This window comes from Marmota marmota, unplaced genomic scaffold, assembly GCF_001458135.2.
Source record: "Marmota marmota marmota unplaced genomic scaffold, marMar, whole genome shotgun sequence".
Taxonomy (NCBI): domain Eukaryota; kingdom Metazoa; phylum Chordata; class Mammalia; order Rodentia; family Sciuridae; genus Marmota; species Marmota marmota.
In genome coordinates, this window is record NW_026000026.1 from 5138677 (window position 1) to 5154180 (window position 15504).

General features: G+C 56.8%; 2 long non-coding RNA genes across 7 annotated transcripts; one reads left to right on the forward strand and one right to left on the reverse strand.

Annotated features, from left to right (window-relative positions):
* Positions 1 to 1452: 1452 nt before the first annotated feature.
* Positions 1453 to 7594, forward strand: LOC125618947. Of its 6 annotated transcripts, none has more exons than XR_007350336.1 (6): positions 1453 to 2537; positions 2647 to 2763; positions 2997 to 4779; positions 5221 to 6007; positions 7068 to 7147; positions 7228 to 7594. It is a non-coding gene; the product is annotated as an uncharacterized LOC125618947 (long non-coding RNA). The 6 variants fall into 6 exon arrangements; XR_007350337.1 differs by having other exon boundaries at positions 5221 to 5588; positions 5897 to 6007; positions 7068 to 7594; XR_007350335.1 differs by having other exon boundaries at positions 7068 to 7594.
* A 1966-nt stretch (positions 7595 to 9560) lies between these two features.
* Positions 9561 to 13404, reverse strand: LOC125618948. Its single transcript, XR_007350338.1, has 2 exons — positions 12946 to 13404; positions 9561 to 12738 (listed from the first exon to the last, which is right to left on the reverse strand). It is a non-coding gene; the product is annotated as an uncharacterized LOC125618948 (long non-coding RNA).
* Between the last annotated feature and the right edge of the window lie 2100 nt (positions 13405 to 15504).

Sequence of the window (15504 nt, forward strand, 5' to 3'; positions counted from 1 at the left end):
ATGTGTATAAGAGACAGCTGGGAGCTGTAGGGACCCTCCAGAGGAGGAGGGAACTGGGGGGATGTGGAAATATTCACTTCTGGTCCAGGGAGACCCTGTTCTAAAGGTTGATGGGGACTCTCCTCTGTGACCTGCCCCAAGGCGCGGCCAGGGCTGAGCCTGGGCGCTGCGCTGCAGTACCAAGGTCGAGCAGCAGAGGGCGCAGGGCCCCTTTCCAGTCGCCAAGGATTGGAAAAAGCAGAACAAAGACATGGCATTGCCACAGCCCACCTCCGGGACAGCCAGACAGGGCAATGGTGGGACCTTCCTGCACTCGAGGTCACCACCCAGATGTTCACACGGATCCCCCTCCAGTGCTCCCCCTGCCTGACACAGTCACACCAGGGGACAGCTCTGGGTGGGGACACACGCGGTCCACCCCGTGTGTCAGGCCCCTCTGGCTCCAGGCTGCAGGAGGTTGCAGCTAGCGGGGGCGGGGCGGGGGGGAGGTCCCGTCCTGCTGGGGGGAGGCCACACCAAGGTCAGATCAGAGCCCCAGCTGCGCCCCGGGGACGCACAGTTGAGGTGAGGGGACACTGTGATCCCAGAAGGGCTTCTCGGAGGAGGGGACATTGGAGCTTGGAGGGACGGTTTCAAGGAGTCAGGTGACACGTGAGCAGCTGGAACATGGGGAGTGGGGGAATGGGAGGGAAGGAGGGGTCTCAGGTGTCCACGGGCCTCTCTCCCTGGGACCTCGGGCAGATGGTGGTCCTGGACCCTGAGAGAGGGGCGAGTGACCCTGAGGCCTGCTGCTCCCGCCCCGTCCCCTCCCGAGCCCGGGCCAGCAGCCTGGGCAGAAGGAGCTGCCCCTCTGCTGCCTCAGTCACGGGGAGCCTCCAGGGTTGCAGAAGGGGAGACTCGATTCCATCCGACACAATGGGAACCCTTGCATTTCACTCTGAAAATCATGACCTGTGTGCTCTTTGTGATCGAAAAATAACGAGTCACTGTGGGAATGTTTCTAGACATAGACAAGCTCAAGGAAGGGCACCCGGGTGCCCAGGACCCTCAGGACCCCCCACCCCTTCTCTTCTGACCAGTCGCCGAGGTTTTGTGAGCACCTACTACACGGTGGGAGTGGGAACGTGGGTGTGGGTCGACGCGGGCTTGGGTTTTCCCTGGTGTTCAGCAGTGTCCCTGAGGGGCGCCGTTTCGGGCTGTTTGGAGGGAGCAGGCCAGACCCCAATGGGAGGATTTTGAAGCAAACCTCAGACACCTGTCAACACGTGTGGACGTCCTGCAGGCATCGCCACAGCCAGAACCCCGAGAGAACCAGTTTACGCCTTCCTCCCAGGACGGGCTCGGGAGGGTCGGGGGCGGGAGCAGCGGGCCTCAGGGTCACTCGTCCTTCTGTCAGGGTCCAGGACCACCATCTGCCCGAGGCCCCAGGGAGAGAGGCCCTGGACACCCGAGGCCCCCCTTCCTTCCCCCAATGCCGGAGGGTCTTTCTCCAAACTAGGCTCCCCTCCCCACTGCGCCCTTCCCCCTGCCAGGTGCGTTACTGCTGCTCAGGTGTCACCGACTCCTTGACGTCGTCCCTCCAAACTCAATACCACTGTTTACTTCACACGTGACCAGTCGTTCCTTACTGTCCCCAACCGAGGACACGGGGACGGGAGATAGTCCCTCGGCTTCCTGAGCCTCCGCCCTGCCGGGTGGGGTCTGGGCGGAGCGCTCACGCCCTCTGCCAGGTGGGACCCTTTGTTTGTTTCCTGGGTGACTGTCCCCCACCAGGTGCCAAGAACGTGAACCTGAAGGAGAGCAAGGCCTGACGGCACCGTGCCATCCCCGACTCCAGAAAGGCGTCCGGCGCGTAGTAGGTACTCCGTGGTTGTGAGCAGACAGAGCAAAAGGAGAGCCGGCAGCTGCCGCCCGAGTTGGATGCGGTTCTGGGCCCACAGTCAGCTGCTGTCACCGACAGGCGGAACAGCCCGGTCCTGGCAGCTCTGCCCATTGGGGTCCTCACGGGGCTCAGGAAATGCTCCGCCCCAAGGACTCAGGGCCAAGCCAGCACAGAACTTGCCTAACACCCAGAGGGTCCAGGCCGGGCACCCTGGGGCCAAGCCTGCAGTGCATAAAGGGTGGCGTCCATGGAGCTCTGTCCTGGACTGGTCGCCTGAGCCGTGGAATGTTCTCTTCTGCACCGTCCTCTTCTTCTGTTCTGTGGCCTCTCCCCTGCGCTCCTGAGCCCTTGAAATGCAGCCAGGGCCCCTGAGCAGCAGAAGCACCAAGACAGCGTTAAGTTTAGTTTAGTTGAAACTGAAATTGAGATGACCGCCATGTGGCTTCTGCTACTGTATTAACCAGCTCAGCCGGGAATTCCCTGACCGTTGTTTTTCGATGCTGGAGGTCACACCCAGGGATTAGGCGAGCACCCTACCTCCCACTTCACTCCCAGACCTGGAGCAAGCATTAACCACAGCCTTGAACCCTGGGAAGGGAAAGCAGAGGGAGGAAGCCTTCCAGGCAGAAGCAACTGCAAGTGCAAAGGTCCTGGGGTGAGTGGGGAACCCAATAAAGACTAGTGTGGAAACTAGGGGAAGTCACCAGGGGCAGAGCTTCCTGCCGTGCCGTCACAAGAAGAATGGGCTTCTGTCCTCCTGCCAGATCTACCCCTTCCTTCCTCGAGATGTTGGCAATTACTGCATTAAGCTCAGAAGGAGCCAGAGAAGCAAGTTGAAATAAAACCCTTTGTATGTGCTCTCTGCTCGGGGATCCAATTAGGTATTGATATTCTCATTTAAAAAATAATAATATCCATTAGATTGAGGCCAGAATGCCCTGTGAAGCCTAGTGTGGTTTGCCAATTGATTCACAGAATGAAATCTTATCTAAAATCTTTTTATTTGATGCTATTAAGGACACAGGAGAGAGGGGCGCGGCCCCAGGGGAGGGAGGGTGCTGGGACTTCCCACTCCTGCTGCACTGCCTGTAACTGGGCCGGCCCTTCCCTCCAGGTGCTTAATGGACGGCCTCTCCTTGTTCGCACCTTGGACTGTATTGGCCATTCCTTCCTGGGGCTCCCATGGCCCCAGGGGGTCAGCAGGGCCAAGGCGCAGGGAGGAGTGCGCCTCTGCCACCACAGACCACAGACCACACCACGGCTTGCCCAGAGGTGGTCCAGGAAGAATGGCCTGGAGGGGACATTCAGGTGTGGCAGGAAGCCAGCCATGTGCAGATGAGCACGGGGAGGAAACCGGCCAGAGCAAAGGGGATCCCTCCCCAAACCCTTTTCTTTTTGTTTAAAGATAAGAAGGGGCTTTTAGCCAGGTGCGGCGGTGCACACCTGTGATCCCAGTGCTGGGGAGGCTGAGGCAGGAGGATCACGACGAATTCAAAGTCAGCCTCAGCAACTGTGAGGTGCTAAGCAACTCAGGGAGACCGTGTCTCTAAATAAAATACAAAGTAGGGCTGGGGGTGTGGCTCAGTGGCCGAGTGCCCCTAAGCCTTTAAGAACCCTATAAGGGACAGCTTGTTATCTTATATTTACAGAAGTGGAAACTGAGGCTCAGAGAGGCTGAGTGGTTCACCCAGCATGGCACAGCCAGTGAGCAGCACAGCCAGGCAGCATTCAAACTACAAAATCAGATCAGAGCTGATTTCTATTTCTGTATTACCATAAAAACAGAAGCTAGGTCCAAAGGATCCAAGGTTGTAGCCAGGAAGACACAGCACATGTCTGCAGGACAGAATGGGCTGCACCCCAGAGTCGATGACGCGGAAATCCCCGCAGGTGAGGTTGGCACAGAGGCTCAGCTGTTGGGTCATGGGTAAGCTGGGTGGCTATAGCCATTGCTGGGTGTGACCAGGGCCCTGGGGTCTTGTGCCAACGTCTTCCCTCCCCTCCTCTCCTTTCCCCACCTGCTGGCCTCACCTGGGTGGCCTCACCTGTTGGCGACTCACCTGCACAGGCTCCACCTACAGGCTCGCGTGGGTAGGTGGGCTCTGGCGGTGTTCGCGGGTGGCGAGCTTTCGTGGGACAGGAGGGAGCTGTGATGTCAGGGACCTTGCCCTGCAGTCACTGTGCTGATGGCCACCCTCTGTGGGGTCACGGCTCTGTGAGGTGGCCATCTGCACACGACTCAGGCCTTGGGGTGACCGCTGAGCGCCTCAGTCAGGGACCCTCCTGGCTGCCCCCGCCCTGCCTCGTCTGTGTGGGAACTCCCTTCCGGGACCCCGTGCCCCGCTTCTCCCCTGGGGAGGTCCTGACTCCTCCAGCCTCCAGCCAGTCCCGGGTCCCCTCTCCTGGCTCGAGGCTGGCGCTGCAGGCTGATGGCCCTGGCGGGCTGAGCTCACCCCCGCCGTCCTGGGTGGCCCGCGCAGAGCTCTGACATCCTTCAATTTGGGTTCGACCTTTCCCTGTTGGAGAGTTGGTGCAGCTGCAGGTTTGGGGGGCTTCTCTGGGTGACAAAGGGAACCCGGGGACATCCAGCTGTGCAGGCCCGTCTTCCTGTCCCCTGCCAGCTCTTGGCCGCCACAGAGGAGCTGCGGCCCCTGCTGCCTTTCACAGCCCACCCACGCTCAGGTGCCGGTCCCGTGAGGCCACCTTTCTTGTGCGGTGACCTGCTGGGGCCTCTGTATTTTTGAGCTGCTCTCAGGTCCTCCAGACTCAGCCTCGCCTGCCTCCACCCAGGGCTCCCTGTGAGACTCACCGGACCACGGTGGCTGCTCCGGGCTGGGGGACAGTCAGTACTCAGGAAATGGAGGACCTGGTGGCCATGAGCCTGGCGGCGGGGCTGAGTGAGTGGGGAGACCGGGCTGTGACCGTGGGTGGCGTCAGTGGGAACAGCAGCCTCAGGAATTAGCCGAGCGAGCACGAGAGCCCCGGGAGCCCCCTCTGGGTGCTGAGTCCAGGCAGAACCAAGGAGCTGGAAGGCTCTGGATGCAATGGTCTCTTTGCCTCCTCCCTGGGCCCCAGCAGAGCTCTTCCTCCCAGCTCCCTCTGGCCGAGTGCGTGATACGGCCTGGAGAAGCCCTCCACGGTCCAGGGGCCAGGAAGACCTCTGGGAGGAAGTTTCCCACAAACACAAACTGCCCCAGAGGGCGAGGCAAGGACGAGGGCTGGCCTCGTGGAGCTGGTCCCAGGGGCCCTGGGTGACACGTCCACTTGAAAAGACCAGAGGAAGCACCGGGGGTCACTCCAGCCTCAGCGTCGACAGGACGGAGTTTTTTTGTTTTCAGCCACATGAGCTCTGGGAATGTGGCAGACTGAGACCCGGCCTGTCCCTTAGACCTCCGAGCATTGGCCACTTAACAAACATTTTGGAGCTGACCTTGCTTCTCTGTGAAATGGTGATAGTCACAGCAGCTAAGTCCTTGCCTGTGGCCAGCAGCTGCCTTGGGGTCCATAGAGGCAAAGCCTCTCGGACTCCCCACCACCCCGCTGAGTCAAAGCTCTGCTTCCACGGGCTCCCCGGGGGCTCCGCGAGTCTGTTACAGCCTGAGACGCGCAAGATGCGACTCCCCCAGGGCTTTGTGAGGAAGGTGTGGAATCCATCAACTCAGCTCCTCTTTACTGAGCACCTACTTTGTGCCAGGCTCCGCTGCAGGTGCTGGAAAGCAGCGCTGAACCTGGTGGCTGAAGCCTGGCTGCTTAGAACTTACTCCCAGGGAGGACGGGAGCCACGTGGAATGTGGGCGAGGTCAGGCTGTGGTGAGGACTGGGACGGTGCACAGAATGACAACAGGGTGACGTCGGAGCAATGGCCCAGTGGAGACAAGGCCAGGCCTGAAGTCTGAGGGGTCCAGGGGGGTGTGGCTAGAATAAGGTGAGGAGGGGGACGTGCTGGATGGAGGTCACAGCAGCGAGGGAGGGGGGCGCTTCACAATGTCACCAAGGACACTGGCTTCTTCCCAGGAGCAGAGGCCTAGGGGAGGGGCCGAAAGGCACAGCCAGCACGCAGTGAGCATCAGCCGAGGGGGCCACCGTGTCGCCACCGTTGCTACTCCTTGAAGCTCCTGGGGACAGGTTAGACCACCCGGAGGCCTCGGCTTGGATGCCCTTCTCCAGCTCCTGACGGCAGCCCAGGAGCCCATGGGTGGGGCTGAGGTGGGGAGCTGGCCGGTCCAGCTCACAGTCATATCTCCAAGCTAGCATCATAGTTGGCACCTAGTAGGTGCTCAATAAATACCCGTCAGTTAAAGGCATGACTATACACAAAGTCTCGGGGTGTGAGTGGGCAGGCGCGCTCAGGCAGGGTGGGGATGTGGCCGGGAGGAGTGGCAGGCGCATTGTTAGAAGCACATACCTGAGCTCGGTCCATTCAAGGTGTCCTCTGGAGCCTGACGCCCAGGAGCCAACAGGCGGGGGGGCCCCCACCATCCCTGGTCACAGAGCTGGGTGAGGTGACCCGGGGCTACCAGGATTCTGGGCCAAGAAGTCCGGGTCCTTTGTGTTAATCCTGGCACGGATCCCGCCCTCCTCTGCCAGTCCCAGGGCCCTGCGTGCTCAGGCCAGGTGGCTCCTCAGTGCTGGCGCCCAGAGACGGAGCCCCCGCCCTGCTGGCAGGAGGACAGCTCCCCCAGGAGCCACGGGGACGCTCAGGGGAAGTGAGGTGCTCAGGGCAGCCAGCACCCAGGGCCAGACCAGGCTTCCCAACCAGGGGGAACTTGTGCCCCCGGGGACACTGGGCAATGTCTGGGGACATTTTGGGTTGTCACCACTGGGTGGGAGGTGCTACTGGTTCTATTGGATGAAGACCAGGGTTCATTCCAAACGTCCTCCAATGCGCAGGACATTCCTCGGCATCAGAGAACTGTCTGTTCCAACAGTCAATGGTCATTGTCCCTAAGAAGCTTTTCTAGATACTTTTTAAATGTCCCCCACCCCATGAAATTTGGGTGCCAGAACATGCCCTTCTGACGTGTCCGCTGTGTGCTGTGGGAACCTGTGTCTTACACGTAGTTTTAAGCGTCCACCCAGGAATGGGAGGACTAATAAAATGTTCTGTATACGTGTCACGGGACATCGTCGGCCTTAAAAAAAGAAAGAAATTCACAGATCCTCGTTCTGCTCTGTGTCTGTCCAGTGAGCCAGCACAGAAGGACAAATGCTGTGATCTCCCCTCCTATGACTTCCTTAGAGGAGCCACAGTCATAGGGACAGAAGGTAGGGTGGCGGTCACCAGGGCCTGAGGCCTGGGGGAGTGGGACCTAGTGTTGAATGAGGACAGAATGGCGGATTTGCAGGATGAGCCATTTCTCGGAGGGACGGGCGATGTCTGCAGAATACAGTGACCCCACTCAACAACACCGGACTGATGCTTAAAAATGGTGAAGAAGATAAATTGTCTGTTATTTTACCACAATTTAAAATAAAGAGTTGGATTTTCCAGCCCCCAGCACCACTTCTTGCTTCCGTGGGGGCAGCTCCGACCCTGCTGGGCACCCACGGCCAGAGAGGCTTGCAGGGGCGTCTGTGGGTGCACAGTCCCAGCGGCGCAGAAGGGACAGGAGCTGCAGGCAGCCCCGGGCTCCTCCCTGGGGCGAGGGAAAGTTCTCAGGAGGATCCGATGCACCCGGCATGTCAGGGAGAGGTGCCGCTGGTGGACGGCCTGTCTCCCTCAGGGAGAACCTGCAACAGGTGCTCCAAACTCATCGGGGCAAGTTTTCAGAAAACCCATAAACAGCCTCCTCAAGTGCTCAGCTGACACTCAGTGGAGACGCCAGCAACTTCCATGACCCCCTTCACGTGCAAACAAGGTTCGCCCACAGGATAAACTGTGGCTTTGCCTTTGTTCCTTGGAACAATCTAGAGAAAGGAATCTTCACGTAAGAACTAAACAGCACATGGATGGCTAGCTGTCCCCAACACTTTTGAGATGCCAGATGCACACAGAGGCACAGTGTGGGACAGTTCCAAACAATGCCCCCGAGTGCACACAGCTACTCAGGGGTCTTGAGAACACAACAGAACTGGAGCCTCAGTTTGACAGAAGTCACAAACAGACGCACACAAAGCACTTGTTTGCATTTTGCAAAACACACATTGTGACACAAGGCTTTGCTCGAACGTGCCAGCGGGAGGAGGCGAGGGGGCGATGGAGATTAGGGGGATGAAATACACTTATGGATGAGAGCAGGTGGCATCGCTAAGGACCACCCCGTGAGCCACGCTGAGGAGCCCCGTGCTCCTGGGGTGAACACAAATAAGCACAAAGAGGACAGGACGGTCCATAATGCCACTGCGTCCTTTTAAAATGCACACACAGAAAACAGAGCTGGCGTATTTTATTCAGGATCATAAGCGGCTTAGAGAAACCCCATCTGAGCGGCGGACAGTGGTGGGAGGGAGGATGCACAGAAACAGAATCAGCACAAACACAGACCAACCGAGGAGGGGCTTGTCTGGTCAGTATTAGAATGGGTCACTGAGCAGGGCACTAACTCTGCCTTCGTCGTCCAAGGTCCAGAAAGCCCCAGCTAGCCGTAAAGCGTCAGCCCGACACCTCTGCCTTAGCTCAGACCTCAGTGACAACCAACTGACACCCACCGAGGTGGCTGAGCCCAGCCGGGGCCACTTTCTTGTTCTGAAGCCACGGGGTGTGGAGACCCTGAGGCTGAGAGCCGGGGGCTGGACGCCGGCTCAGACTCCGAGGGCTCCGGCTCTGGGGCTCCTCTGTTCCTTTCTGGATCGTGTTCTCCTTCTCCTCCTTCTTCAGGCCACTTTCGCTGCCTCTACACGGGGAGTAGTGACTTCCCTTCTGCACAGCCTCCATCTACCGGCACCTGGAAGGGTCAATTGGAGCTTCTCAGGTGGCTTGGGAACATGTCTGCATTTTCTTTTAATGAGAAAAAAGAATGAAGCTCAGAAAACAGTGTAAACTAGAATCTCATTTTTAGTGAGGCTCGGTGGTGCCTTCCTGTGACCCCAGTAACTCAGGAGGCTGAGGCAGGAGGACTGCAAGTCCAAGACTCTCTCAAAAATAAAAAACAGGAAAGGACTGGGGATGTGGCTCAGGGGTGGAGTGTCCCTGGGTTCAATTCCCAGAACTGCAAGAAAAAAAAAAGAAAAGAAAAAAAGAATCCCTTTTTTCAAAACCAAGAATGATTTAAAAATCCCAATCCATTTTATGTTTATTGTCATACAACACAGATAGAGATGTCAGTGTAAACAAAAATATTTTTGAAAGGGTTGTTAACATGGGTCTCTAGCACCAGGTCACAGGGATGAGGTGGATAAAAGAGGGGAAAAATAGGAACAGGGGGACCAAACATACCATCATTTACATCCTTTATATAAAATTATGAATTAAAAATTAAGCAAAAGGAGAAAAAGAGGGAGAGAATGAATGGCAGAGAGATGAGAAAGGGCCACAGGATCAAGATTCAAATCTGGATGCTATAGTCGGATTCCCAGGGAAGGAATTTGATTGGTCCACTTTGGACCAATCAGGTGGGATCAGGAAGTAGGTACCAGGACACAGGGTGCCTGGTCCTGCTCTATCTGTGCCGCTGGGGCGCGGGGAGGAGGCGAAAGTCTAGGAACCCGGAGTCTGGGATCACGAGTCACACAAAACAACAGTTTTCTGCAAACTTTTTAATCCAGAATTTCTCAGAACTTCCAGAGGACGATTAGCACGAGAGGGGGGGTCATGAACCGAGTAAGATCTGGGCAAGGGGGGGCCTTAGGAATGACTCAGGTGACTGAGATGGGACAGGATATTCTAGATTCTGTGACAAGGCAGAGCATGGGACCGTCAGGGGTTTGTAAGCAATCCTGGGTGGCTGGGATGAGAGAGGAGAGTGGAAACCTGGGCAGATCACCAAGGACCTTGGGCGTCCCTGGTGACTGAGGGGGTCCCTGAGTTGATGGGCAGATTGCATATGACCTCATAACCCCCGCAGGGCTTGGAGGCTATTGGAGGGTTGAGCACAGGTGGGACATGGTCTGGCCAGTTCTGACAGGACTCTGACAGGCAGACCGAGAAGAGAGTGTCAGGGGCAAGACGGAACCCAGGAGACCCGTGGGGAGGTGACTCCAGTAGCCGGGCCCCAGTGGCAATAGGGCAGAAGGCCAGATGCCTCTTGAGACTGCAGCCCACATGATCTTGGAGGGTCACTGTCGGTTTGAGAGGGAAAAGAAGGTCCAGAAGCAGGTGGCAGGGACGTCTAACTCCGGAACCCAGCCCAGTCATGAAAGAGCTCCAAGTGTGCCCTCCTCTCTGGGGAGTTTCCACGATGAGAATTTCAGCTCGTCACCCCCGAAATACAGTGAAGTCATTAGCCCCCCGTCTTAATCACATCTCTCCCAGCCTATTAAGCAATTTGGGGCTGTTGCTAGAGAAGATTTTGTTATTTCCCCAAATCTCTGGCTGCTTCATTTAGACCTGGTGTTTAGGCGGAATGCAATTAACACATTCCAAACCTGGTTTCCCCTGAAATCCAATCAATTGTAACTCGTTTTCAAACCACGCTGCTTTCTTTAATTGTGAGCCATGGCCTCTGCAGAATAGCGATTTAAGTCAATTATTGCATTGCTTGTATGAAAATTGTGCTATTTGTGTTGGCAGCTCCCCACATTACTGATGAGCTTCCTCGAGCTAATGGAATAATGAAAACACAAAACAGATTTACTGTTCTTAATAAGAGAAAGAGATAATGAAGGCAAATTAAAATGGAAACTCAGATCTGCGTGGAGATCAGGTAATGCGGTTTCTCTGTTTAAATGAACACTCCAAGTCTCAAATGCGGAGGGAGGGGAGGGGGACGGAGACTCGAAACTCTATTAGACATGAGTGTGCCGCTCCACTTGTGTGCACTTCTTGGAGTTTGGTGTGGGACGCCATCGGGAGCCACCCCACGGACACCTCAGTGGGTGCCTCCATCCCTTCCCCCATTCGTCAGAGTCAGCTGGTCCCCTGCCAGGTGGTAGGTTCGGCAATGGACACGCATTAGGTCGTTAAACACCCCCAAATTCTGTGCACCGGGTAGTGTGATGGTGTCCTTTCACGGGAGGGGAACCCGTTAAGTAATCTTCGCAAGGTTCAATGCCACGTGTGAGGCTGGCCGGGGTCCCCAGCCCACTGCTGTTTGGGGCCAGGTCCTTCCCTGCAGCACGGGACTCCGCTGAGCGTTGCAGGATGTTTAGCAGCGTCCCTGGTCTCCACCCACTGAACGCCAGTTGCCACCTCCAGTGGTGTCAACTGAAATTGTCACCGGACATTGTCAAATGTCCTCTGAGGGAAGCTGTCACCCCTTGGTGACAGCTGCTGGTCTGGACTCTGTGAGCTCATCTGGGCAAGCGCACGGGATGGGGTGGGGGTCAGCAAACCTGGGTCCTCTTTCTGCCCTTGCCTCATTGGGGGACCCCAGACAAATCATGGCTCCTCCGTGGGCCGGGGTCCTGATCCACTCAACGGGTGGAAAACTCCGGGACCTGGGGTCCGACTTGGCTGGAGGACTTTGACCCAGGGCTGGAAGGGCTTGGGACAGCGGGTGGTCAGAGAGGGAGGACCGGACAAATACAGGAGGCTGCAGGGCAGGCAGGCCAGCAGAGGCGAGGCCAGGGGCCTCTAAGTCAAGGGAGACCCTGGAGGCCGGCGGGACGCACCTGTGCCTCCTCATTCCACCTGCCCTGGACTCGGGACCTGCACCTCCTCTTCCCGTCTGTTGGGGCAGGAGCTGCTGAGGTCAGTCCTTGGTCCAACGGGTGATTCGCATCGAAATCAAAGTGATGGAAACCCCAGGGAGCACTGGGCGGACATCCTGCCCCCCACCCTCCCCGCACCTGGGCACCCGTTGCCAGGTGTCACGGAGGAGCAGGAGAGAAGAGAGAAGAGAACCCATGAGAAGCTTCTGCCTGTTCCCGACTCAAGCTCCTCTGGGCGGGCCCTCTTCTAAGTGACTTACGTCCATTTAACTCTTACCCTATTTTTAAATTTCCATTTCCTAGAGAGGGAGGCAGAGAGAGATTAAGCCAGTTACCGAGTCGGCGCCGCTGTGGGTGGTAGAGCTGGAGTGTGAGCCTGCACCGTCTGGTTCCAGAGTCCTTGACAACTGTCCCTGACAACTGTCCACAGGTGGAACATCGCGGGGATTTAGGCCCTTGCCAGAGGAACCCTAATCAGGGCTTCCTGTCCCGCAGGGACCCCTCAGGACCATGCATCTCATCCAGCAAGGACTCCGCACTGATGAGAGTCCGTCCCTACTGCAGGACTTAGGCTGCCCCCAGACTAAGGATATGTGCACGGGCCTTGGATGGCAGCCCTGAGAATGTCTGCGAATGACTGAGATTACCTTTCCCAGCAGCTCACTGTGTTGACATGTGGCTTGGAGAGCAAGGAAAGCACTCAAGAAAAACAAAACAGAGTTCAAAACACCCAAGTTTCTGGATTAAGAACAATTCAAGAACAATACTTGGTCAATAAGAAAAGTGCCCACATGGAGTGGCAGATAGTAGATGCTCAGTAAATACCAGTTCCTTCCCTTGTTCCTCACACCACTGCCCCCAGCTCAGAGCTGACCCTTGGTAGCTCATCCTTTCATCCTTCTTTTCTGAAGCCAATGCCTAGCTGTGTGACCTCTGGCAGGTTGCTTGACCTCTCTGAGGCACTGCTTCTTGGGAGGTTGTGCAGAATCGATGAATTCCCAGGTCTAAAAAGTCAGGGACCTCTGCTCGGCTCCTCTTTCCTGCCTCCTCTCTGTGCTCCTCATGCACCTCTGCACACAGCTCCAGGCATTTGTCTAGATCCTGATTTCCTGCAGGTGAGGGAGACAGGAGAGTGGGGATCCCTCCTTTTCCAGGGGGAGCCAAGTGGTGCACAAGAGGGCTTCCGGGGAGAGAGCAGGGCACTGGGCTGGCCTCTGCAGAGCCTCCCAGCACAGGTAGGTCTCCGCCCAGCTCTGGGCGACAAGCTAAATATTTGCGGAGCCTACGGTTTCCCCCACGCTAAGCCGCAGCCTTACCTCTCCCTGCACATGGCCCTCCTCCGTGCACCTCCGGTCGGCCGTTTCCCAGGATCCTCTGGGCTCAGGCACCGTCTCTTAGGAGGGCGATGAAACCATGTCTGCTGCTAATCACTTCCAGTAACAATAACAATTCCTGACTGTGGGGCAGGGTTTCCCAGAGCACGTCTGCACACGCTGGCCCCGTCAGCCCTGTGACTTGGATCTTGGTCCCATGGAGACAGCCCTTCTAAGCCACCTGCTCCAGGGCTGGCAGCCATTGAGTGGCAGAGCCCCAGCAGCTTCCCTCCCGCCCTCCCACGGCTGCCCAGGCCGGCCACCGGGCTGCAGCTCCAGGACAAGAGCGTCCTAGAGCCCCACGTCCCAGTTGTCTAATTTTAAAAGTGGTCAACAAAGCCAAGCGCGGTTTTCCTCCTCCTACCTCGAAGACAGACGTACCCAGAAGGCCAAGTTCAAGTCTAGAGGTCTTGGAGTTTCTCACTGGCGTGTGCTGGAAGCCACAATAGGGGGGCTTTTTAGTTTCATGAGACAATCTATTTTCTTTATTCACAGTTGGTTTGAGTGTCTGTCACTTGCACCTGGAAGAATCCAGATAATACTGGGCTGGCTGTGGCTGTGGACAGCAGACGATGGGGACAGGAGGGAAGGTAGGTCAGCAGGCCCTGGGTACCTTAGGACCCGGCTCTGGTGACAAAGGAATAGCAAGATGAGGTTGCACCAAAGGAGGAAGCCAGCAAATCCCGACCCACAAGCACACCTGGCGCACCTTGTTAAGGTCAGAGTGAGAATCCTGTGGACGCCTTGCAATCGCCAGCCAGAACCTACCTCACAGCCGGGTGAAGCCTGAACTCTTTATTTTATAAGTGAGGTAATGAAGGCTGAAAGAGAGCAGATCTGCTCCCCAGGGATCAGCCAGAGTCACTCATTAGCCGGGCGCAGCGGCCCCCACCTGTAATCCCAGGTACTCGGGAGGGTGAGGCAGGAGGATCACAAGTTCAAGGCCAGCCTGGCAACTTATGAGATTCTGTCTCAAAAAGAAGAAAAGAAAAGAAAAGAAAAAATGCAGTGGGGATGTAGCTCAGTGGTTAAGTGGCCTCCAACACCACAAAAAAAAAAAAAAAAAAAAAACTAAATCATTCATCAAATTAACCAATATTTATCAATTCCACATCACCACCAAGATCTGTGGTAAGTCCCAGAGAAACCGTAAGCAGAGTGGGCAAAACCCGGCTCGCCTACCTTTGAAAACAATGTGTTGGTGAGACGCGATTCTGCCCTCCATTTATGGGTCATCCGTCTGCTTTTGTGCTGTGACCGTGGTGCTGAGTAGTTTCAGTGGAGACCAAATGACCTGCAAATCATCACTCTGACCCTTTGCTGAAAAAGTTTGCCAACTTTCACAACAGGGATAAATAAGCCACGCGGCTCCTGGTCTAGAGACGAAGATGGAACCCACGTCTCGGCCCACAGCTGCCGTCGTGCAGGAGACGTCGCTCGGGACCCTTGGGGGCCGTTCGAGCCTCCATCTTGTGGGAGTGAGGAGGTTGTATTTTACCAAGTCGAGGTCCCCTGATTTCCAGAGCAGATTCTAAGTTTGGGGGTGCGTGGAGTGCCCAGGGGAAGGTGGGTGGCTGTGGGAGTCGCCAGGCTCTCTGCCGGGCTTTGCTTCTGGGTCACTGTCCCCACGGTGGCTGTGATGGGGGTCTCCGCAGGTCCTGGTCTCGGGGTGCCTGCAGCCCGGGACTCTGCTGGATCCTCACCAGCTGCTCCCCCCAGGTGGTGGGGAAGGTTTTCTACAGCTTTGGCGGCTCCCGTTGGATCACATACTGTGCCTAAAGCCATTGTCCCCTGGCCCTTGCTCCCTCTTCGTGACTGGACACGGGTTGTTTGCTCCGGGCACAGCTCAGGTCCCTGTCCACTTCCCATCCCACCACTGTGGCCACCGGACTCCAAGCCATCAGCGTCCCCTCTCCTGATCGTGACAGTGCTCTCCTAGCTGCTCGTTCTCATCCCAGTGCTGCCAAAGCCTGTGACACCAGGCGGCTAGAATGTGCCCTTTCAAACAGGTAGTCAGAGGGTCCCTCCCCTGCCCAGTGACCCCTCCCATGGCTCCCCACCACAGTGAGGGTCAAGGCCAAAGTCTCCGCCATGACATCGGGCCCGGCAGAAATTAGAGCCCTCTGCTCACACATCCTACTGAGCCGTCCCTGCTCCATCCACCCGGCCCATGTCACCTGTCCGATAAGGAAGGAGTCCTTTCCCAGCCCGGGTGTGGGCTGTGGCTGTGAATCTTATTACTGTAGAAAAGTCAAGGGATTGCGTTTTTCCCTCTGGGGCGCACAGACTGCCTTTGACCTGGTTGCGGGTGTCATGGTAGGGTTGGTCCTGACCCTGGGTTCTGATGTCTGCAAGGTGAAATGTCATGTCTGGAAGCCTCCACTGCCCCCTCCTTCATCCCCAGAGACTCAGGAAGCCCTGGGTCAGGCAGGTAGGTGCTGTGTGTCATCTCTGTCCTCAGAAAGGGCCAGGGCAGCAATCTTGACTAAGAGTCTTTATTGG